This window comes from Mytilus galloprovincialis, chromosome 7 (assembly GCF_965363235.1).
Source record: "Mytilus galloprovincialis chromosome 7, xbMytGall1.hap1.1, whole genome shotgun sequence".
NCBI lineage: Eukaryota > Metazoa > Mollusca > Bivalvia > Mytilida > Mytilidae > Mytilus > Mytilus galloprovincialis.
In genome coordinates, this window is record NC_134844.1 from 70,465,860 (window position 1) to 70,475,825 (window position 9,966).

Consider the following 9,966-nt stretch of genomic DNA (forward strand, 5'->3'; position numbering starts at 1 on the left):
TTCTTATTTATCTCTCCTTTAACAAAGTTATACAGTAGTGTAAACTCTTTTTGGACATGCTATTACAACAAAAACGGACATTAACAGACAATTATAACAGCTCCAGGCCACCGATGCTTAATGCTGCGTACTGAATGGAAAGAGAGGCGTAAGATACAAAAAGAACATCCATATTTATACGCGCGTTATAAGTTCAAAATAAACTGACAACGCCATGGCAAAAACAAATTACGAAAAAAAACCCACCAAAAGATATACAATAGTATAAAAAAAAATACAACATAAAATACTCAAGACTGAGCAACACGAACCACATCAAAAATCTAGAGACCTTTCCTATTTTTAAGCATGTACATGTAGTTCGATGCCGCTATGTTTCGAGCCAATGTCCTCCCAATGAAGAAGTTTGCACCAAGCAGACCAATGATGTTCCTGATTATCTTACTATTATATCTATATTTTATCTGTTAAAGGATAATAAAAAAAAATATTTTCTTTATTTACTTTTAAATTAAAAAATTAGAAAATTAATAGTACTATATTCTAGTATAATTTACATACCTTTAATGTGACAGGACACTACTTGCTGCAATGGTTTATGACAACAAACTGAGCGAGTTTGGTTTTCGTCAGTTTACGTCGATCTGTGTTCGTTTCATCAAATTTCACCCACATCAATATATCAAGACAAGACTTGCATAATTGTTATGTTTTTAATATATTTTATCAAACGAAATGCTAGCAAAATTCTTATGAATTTAACAGGATCTGTTTGGATGAATCTTCACGTATCACTTAACAAAGGTGTAATATTCATAATTGTTTGTAATTAAGATGAAAAATGCTGTTAAGTAAAGTCTTATTCAATAGAATTAATACCTGTAAACATCCATTAAATCGTCATCAATCAGATTCACGTTAATACTTATACAATTAAACGATGATTTGGTTAAATTTAAAGTTTTAATACTAAGGTAGGCGAGTGATGTTCTTGATCTTGGACATTTAGTTAAAGTACTCTCTCTCTCTCCACATTTTACTGTTGGTTTTTTTTTTAAATGAAAAGAAACTGAATGTTTTATTTGAAGGCCGTTTTTTTTCTTTTTGCAACAATCGACTTTTGTATGAGGTCGATGCGACGTTCCATACATGTAGACATAAGGGAAGAATATAGACTGAGGACTAAGTCCGAGGTCAATATGGCTATCTAGGTAAATGTAACATCGTGTTGGCCTCAACCATATGCTGCGTTTGGTATATTATTCATCAAAAACTATTGCACAAATATTGAAAAAAAAAACGGGATTTATAGAATGTGATTGATCTACGAAAAACTAAACGAAACAGTAAAACTGCATTGGCGTGCAAACTGATTAAATACAAATGTAAATTAAAAAAAAATGATAAACCGTACACGGTTCTGCATCCGGATCACTCTGCATGCAAATAGTGTATCATATTATTATAATATTATTATTTTAGTACTATTGTATTTAATATACAGCATATATAAAAGTTTCCGTTTCATAAGTCAGTTATGGCTGGAAACTGATATTTTAACTTCGATTTAAATTTTTATTTTTATACTTATATTATGATGTATGATATTGTTCTGTATTCGTATGTGACACTATAATACAATATTCTGTCTGTGTTCTGGTCGTATTTAGTTGTTTTGTTCAAATCATCATGTACTATCCGCAGGAGTCCTGGTTGTATTTTAAAGCCGTATAATAAATGCGTGACTGTTTTCGTATCCACTCTGTATATAATGCATGAATTGTGCCATACAGATTAGTTGGCATAATACAACATGTACAAAGCCTCATTTCAAAAAACAAATTCTAGATTTTAAGATTTGTTTGTCCATCTTTCCCGACAATAGTTACTCAATTATTCAATATATACGTTCAAATAACGCGAACACTATGCTATTATTAATAACGGATCATACAAGAGACGCCGTGTGTACGCCGTTAAACCTTTCGAAACAATTTGAAGTTTCGAAATGATAAAAAGTGAGCCATAGATCAAAAGTTTATACTATTTGAAGATGCATGCCAAATATAATAACCACATGATATGAACTATGACCAGCTTATTTTTAATTTGAAAGTTTTGATTTTAGTTTGGTTACGAAACTTTATCATACGATTCACTGTTTACTTTAAAATAATGTTATGTCCGATTCAATTCTTTTGCGAAACTTCGTTGTGCGTTAAACTTTTTACCTTAACAAAGTAATGTTAGATTAGGTTTATGAATTTAATAAAACATATTTATCGTGCGTACAACTTTTTATTTCAAAAGAAGTATAATTCTTACTTACTTATACAGTGTTATTATTTATTAAAAGAGGCCCCTCATGGGGGGGTCCTAGTAATCACATAATCACCATTTTTTTGCCAATATAATCACATAATCATTAAATATTCGCTTATCTTTAGTAATCAAATAATCATAAACTAAAAATACAGTCCTAGGTAATCAAATAATCATGAAATATTTGGCTTAATAATCAAATAATCATTAAAAAAACGGCCAAGTAATCACATAATCAAAAACCCCATGAGGGCCCTCTTAAAAGTACTTTGTGTACGTAGATGCAATTACATTCAACTGTAACAAGTTTATAACGTACAATTGAAACAAGAGGTATTTTTTTGGATTATATAAGACCAATATTTAAAAATTACTTTCGTTTATAAAAAGACAAAAGACCTTGACAATGCACACACTGTAGGTTAGCAATATCAATCAAAATGGTCACTGGTGAAAAACATATATGTACTTTTGTCTAAGCTTAGGAAACGAAGGGCAGTCGTTTGGATGTTCGGGATGTAAAAGAATGCAGCAACGTTCAGTCACAGAGGGATAATTCAATCCGACGCTCCCCACACAAACAGAATGCCACGATCTCTACACGTTAAGAAATTTGCAACAACTTTTCCCTACCATTATCCCAGACGGCCACTTTTACAGAACAAACCCATTGTATATACTGTTTATTTATTCGCGTTCGAAACATGTATGAATACCTGCCACTGGATTTCAAAGAACCTACTGCCAAACAATGAGAACAATTCATCCAGAAATGTGCAATGCACAACAGATTTTAATCATACTGTATTAAATATGAAATGAATATAATTTTTATCCGAAAAATCCAAGATTCAATTATATACTGTGCATCAGATCCAGAGTAATAGGTGATCGCTCTTTTTACTATTTTTTTTAGAATTGTTACCATTTTTTGTTTTGTTTCATAAAGATGCAAAACGACATTTTAAACAATAATTAAATGTTGTGTGCTTAATGTATGATCACAAAAAGAGGCAAAAGATACAAAGGAACATTCTCATCATTAGCCGAAAATAAACTGAAAACGCCATGATGGTAAAAACCAAAAAAAAAAACAAATAACAAACCAAAGTTCACAAAACAAAACAAAGAAAACTACAGACTGAGCCCAAGATCCCCACCAAACACTGAGGGGAATTTCAAATTGATAAGTATTTTGTTCGATGTAGTCATATTTCGAAACAGTCTACCCGCAGAAGGTGTTAGCAACGTTACGAGAATCTAGGCTGCTACTATTAAGTCATAGATTTAAATTGCAACTGTAAAAGCATATACAATCTAATTTCTTATCCTTTTCAATTGCTTTAAATTAAAAAAAAATATATATATTGAGTCAATAGTAAATTATACATGTTATATTATCATCTACATACATATAATATGACTGACACCACTTGCTATTTTACGTGCATCTACGTTCGTTAAAAAAAAATGTCTATACATGTTCAAGTTTATGCTCTTATAATATACTAGATTATGGAGTGTGTGTCCGAGCGAAAACTGCTCTAGTTCATTTCTTTAGGAATATTTATCAAAAAGTAGTATTTCAATATTCATCCCCATTCTACTATTTAGTCAGACATCAGTCCTACCCTGATATACCCTACCTTTTTCGGGTAATTAATACTGATAGCGTTTGACATTTTTAGCCGAACAAATTTATCCATTTTACATAACTTAAATTATTGTATGCTGGTTCATATTCTGGACGCCAATCTTTGCTCCTTTATTATATAATTCACTAACAAAACAATTATGAAGCTTCGAAATGGAAAATTACTAAATACTAAACTAGTTCAAAGGGTATCTACACGTCTCAATCTTCAAAATCGGTTATCTAAAAATACTACCATCGCTAACATTTTTAACAATAAAAATCGTGGTTACCCTTCTATCGATAAGTGTCATGCCAAAAAATGACTTACATGTCCCCGTCTTTCCACCAACAATACGGTAAGGTCCACGTTTAATGGTCGCACATTTTCTTTAAATTTTGAAATTGATATAACTTGAAAAACAAACATTATTATTTATTTACTTACATGAAACATGTGTGGTATTCAGTACGTAGGAAAAACTGGACGATATTTATCAAAACGCACTCAAGAACATCTGTATCGTTTTAAAAGACCCAATAAATTCAAAAGTATTATTTACCAACACCTTAAGAAGCACAACCATCCTTATAAATATTTAGCAGTTCAACCTTTAGAAGTAGTAAATAAGCAGCCTGGTGAATCGCATTCAAAGTTTGTACGATCACGGAAAATAATTGAATTAAATTGGATTAAAAAATTACAGACAGTTTACCCTCTCGGTCTAAATGATAATATCATGGGAATTGATAATATATCTAGAACCAATTCCGTTAACATTTTGGATATAGTTTCTAAAACTGTTCGTAAAAAACGTTCTCACGGTCGTAGAACAAATCGCAATCAAAGAAAATTTCGGGCCAATCATACCAATATTTCGGACCTAATTTCTATTTCAAAAAACAACGGCAGACATTATCTGTTAACAAAACTCCGTTACCGGTTAATAAGTTAAATAAAATTTTGGAGGATTGCAACACAATTTCATACAGCAGTCCAAAGTATGAAATTGTTCAAATTATTATGGCATATTGTTATTCTAAATTATTTCCCAAAATTGATCGCCCTGAAGATCATAAAAAACATTTTATTAAAATTAAGTATGTCAATAAAGGCTTTGATTTTGTAAATATTGCCGGTATATTTAACGACCATTCTGTTAAAGAACAAATTCCTGGATATTTTGACAATACTGAGCTACCTCTTATTTGTTATATTTACAAGAAATCTACCCGGAAATTTGTGTTTGATTATAGTCAATTGTGTAAAGATGTTAATATCAGTGAATATACACCTACTTCATGTAATTGCAGTAATTTCGAATATATTTATGGACCCATTTCCCATGTTATAACAGGAGATCTTAACATCGTTCAAGACCGAGAGTTAAAATCATTCCTCAGTAAAGGACCTAAATATCGTCCCCGTCAATTATTAATTGGAATGAGTGTCGTAATATCATTCACGACTCACTCCATACTTACTGTATGAAATGGATAAAACGGGAAAAAGCTGACAAAAAATCTTTGGACTCTGTTTTTACTTCAGTAATGAATATAGTTGGTATACGTATTCAACATTTTAAAGAACATTTTACTATTAACAATAACCACAATAAACCTATTTCTCGTATCAAACATAAACTAAAAGAACTAGCCAAGGAATTTGTTTTTGTCCCGGCCGATAAAGCTGCTAATAATATTATTATTGTTTGACGTAAATTTTACATTGAGGTTCTGAAAAAGGAAATCACCAATTCACCAACATTCCAACTCCATTTTCAGAAAACGAAATCTGTAACAAACATAAACTTTTAGCCACCGCTTTACAAGCAGAGCCAAATACAATGAAAGTCCCAACTATGTATTGGCTTCCGAAGCTACACAAAACCCCTTACAAATATAGATTTATTTCGTCTTCAAGCCATTGTTCAACTACTAAATTGTCTATTCTTCTTACCAGCACACTTGGTACAATTAAAAACCTGATAATAAATTGTTCAAATAAGGCCTTCGAAAATAGTGGAATAAATCACTTTTGGAGTGTCAAGAACTCGTTGGAAGTATTTGATAAATTGCATGCTTATATTGGTGATTTTGAATCTGTTCAAAGTTTTGATTTTTCTACCCTGTATACCACATTGCCTCACATTCTCATTAAGAAAAAATTCACACACCTAATTAAATGGGCATTCAAAAAATCAGAATGTGAATATATATGTTCAAATTCTTTTAGGTCATTTTTTAGTAGCAATAAACAAAAAAACTATGTCAATTGGACATGCTTTGATACTATATATGCCCTTCAATGTTTACTAGATAACATTTTTGTTCGCTTTGGGGATTCCGTATATCGTCAGATTATCGGAATTCCAATGGGGACTAACTGTGCATCACTTATTGCGGACCTGTTTTTGTATTGCTATGAGTTACAATTTATGACAAAAATAAGCAAAGACTCATCGAAACAACATCTGATAAACAAAGTTAATAATACTTTTAGATATTTGGATGATATTTTGGCTCTCAATAATGACGACTTCAGTATGTATATTAATGAAATTTATCCTGTTGAACTTACTTTAAATAAAGCTAATACTAACAATGACCACTGCCTTTTTCTCGATCTTGATATCTATATCACTAATGGAAAGCTGAATACTAAAATTTATGATAAAAGGGATGATTTTTCATTTCCTATCGTTAATTATCCGTTTTTAGATGGTGACGTTCCCTTGTCACCATCTTACGGTGTTTATATATCTCAACTTGTACGATTCGCTCGTGTATGTAACAATGTTTTAAATTTTAACGAGAGAAATTTATGTATTACTGAAACATTATTACACCAGGGTTTTCGATATCACAAACTAGTCAAAACATTTACTAAATTTTATCATCGGTATAAAGACATCATTCGTAAATATAGCTCAACATGCAGACTTCTAATACGTTCAGGTATTTCACATCCAATTTTTTATGGAAATATTCTTTATAAAGCACAAAGGTGTCAGTATTCACCTCAGAAACTTACAAAACCTTTGAATAGACTTATTAAGAAGGCATATAATTACGATACTGTTGTCAAGTCATTAAAGATTGCATATTTTGGCGTTAATATTGAGTCACTGATAAGGTCTTTGCATCGGAACTAAACACATTTATTCTAAAAACAGTTGTTGGCATGACACGGGTTATGTTCTTCTCATATATGTTATGATGGTATGATACTAAACCCCTAACGGGAAGGATTGTGCCTGATGTTCATATGATGAAATCATAATCTTTCAGTCAGTTTAATTGAAGTATGGAGCTGGCATGTCAGTTAACTGCTAGTAGTCTGTTGTTATTTATGTATTATTGTCATTTTGTTTATTTTCTTTGGTTACATTTTCTGACATCAGACTCGGACTTCTCTTGAACTGAATTTTAATGTGCGTATTTTTATGCGTTTACTTTTCTACATTGGTTAGAGGTATAGGGGGAGGGTTGAGATCTCACAAACATGTTTAACCCCGCCGCATGTTTGCGCCTGTCCCAAGTCAGGAGCCTCTGGCCTTTGTTAGTCTTATATTATTTTAATTTTAATTTCTTGTGTACAATTTGGAAATTAGTATGGCGTTCATTATCACTGGACTAGTATATATTTGTTTAGGGGCCAGCTGAAAGACGCCTCCGGGTGCGGGAATTTCTCGCTACATTGAAGACCTGTTGGTGACCTTCTGCTGTTGTTTTTTATTTGGTCGGGTTGTTGTCTCTTTGACACATTCCCCATTTCCATTCTCAATTTTATATCATTACAGAACTAGCAAATTATTCTTTTAATTATGATACATTTTATCAAACGAAAAGAAATAATAGTGCAATCATAAATACAAGTCTCTTATGAATTTAACAGGATTTTTGTTGGTAAAGAGAAGGCGAAAGATACTAAGGTTCATTTAAAGTCCATAAATTTTCGCGTCAACATGTTATTCAATAGAACTATCATCCGTTAATGGCTGTAAAAACTATTTAAAAGCGTCATAAATCAGATTCATGTTATAAAATAAATGTTGATTTGAATAAATTTAAAGTTCTGATCGTAAAGGTACATGTAAACAAGTCGTGTCAGACTCATTGATTTTGCATATTACTAGTATTCTGTTAAAGTACTTTCTCTCTTTTAACTGTTTAGTTATACCCCACCTAGGGATATCATGTTTTCGGTCTATGTCTCCGTCGTTTGTTTGTCCGTCTGTCTGTTCGACCGCCCGTTCGTCCTTCTTTTCTGTTTCTTGTAAATGTTTTCAGGTACCAATCGAAATATTTATACAATTTCTAAGAATTATTTAACACTATTATTTACATAGTGTGCAACTGTCCTTGTACGAGAATTTATCGGGTCAATAAAATTCATATCGGTTGAGGCTAAGCCAAACCCGATATGCATTTTATTGACCCGATAAATTCCGTATTAGGACAATTGAACACGGTGTAACGAATTAATCCTGATTTTGTTATATAACATATAGTTATATTCAAATTCAATATCAGGACAATGTCAACCAATATGTTTTAGATATTTAATCTAAAACTTTAAAAAATTATAAAGCAACTAGTAAATAATATTTATTAGGTCAATGGTATAAGAGAGATAATTCCAATTGATGTATTACATAAGGGAGATAATTCCAATTCACGTAATAAAATTGTACTGAAATTTATTAGGACAATATCAGCCAATCAAATTGCGAGAAATTACTCTAAATCAGGATAAAATATTTTCCTACATGTAACAGTAAACCTATCGTCGATATACAATGTATTGTATGATGTCTCAGACAAGACGCAACATGAATTCCTATCGATTGATAGATAAACGGCGACGCTAGCCATCTATAAGGGAGAGTAGTATATATATATAAAATTCACCGAACTGAATGTCAAAATATGCCTCAGATGATTCTTGCAATTTGACATGGTCATAGCCCGACTTTTCGTGACATGTAATTATGAATGCAGTCTCTTGAGCCTACCTGTAAACAACTTATAAATTCTCCAAATGAGTGGGTATATATTTGACCCATAATTTAAGGTTCCTGTCGTCATGGCATAGCAGTAGTTTACTTAGTTATTGCTCTGTGATATTTTTTTTTTATACTTGTCTTTCATTGATGTCAATGTGATTTGTCTGCATGCCTTTTTGTGTTTCATTTAGACATATGACATCCCGTCATCTTTTAATTGGGCTTTTGTAAATTTTTCGTTTTTGTCTTTCGTTTTTGCTTATGTGAATTGTCTATATGCCTTTTTGTGCCTCTTGATATATATTGGTTTGTTTTTGAAGTGATTATGATAATAAAAAACACAATGTTGCCTGCTCTACCCTAATGTGTGAAATTTTTACCTATTATGTGTCTTTGTTTTGTTCACACATCGTTATCAATATTATGAAATTGGATGCAATTGTCATACCAGTGAGAGGTTTAGCTAGCTATACATTGTTTAATTAACAATTCAAAACAGGATGCTAGTACCAAGTCAGGAATATGACAGTCGTAGCCCATTCGTTTGATGTGTTCGAGATTTTGATTTTGACATTTAATTAATGAATTTCCGTTTTGCATTTTTTTTTTCCGGAGTTCCGGTTTTTTTTTGTGATTATACATTTTGGTTCTACAAATGGCATACAAACTTTAAGGGGTTTACCTTCTTAAAATATTGATGCACCCATTTGCATTTCTCTCGCATATTTCGAATGATATAAAACAGATTAATTTATAAAATAGCTGCATTCTAGAAATACTTACTTGGGCGTGTTTCACAATTAAAATGTCATACCTTACAGTTTTCCGTAAAACCATAAAAAAACTCTACTACATCAACTCCATCTTTAAGCCATTTCACTACGTCTTGATGTTCATCTTTAATAAGAGAAGCTTCCATTCTGATACAAACTCGTGTCACTGTCCAGAAACAATGTCATCAGGGTCAAGTAAAGGCGTGTATATCAAACAAAACATTATAAT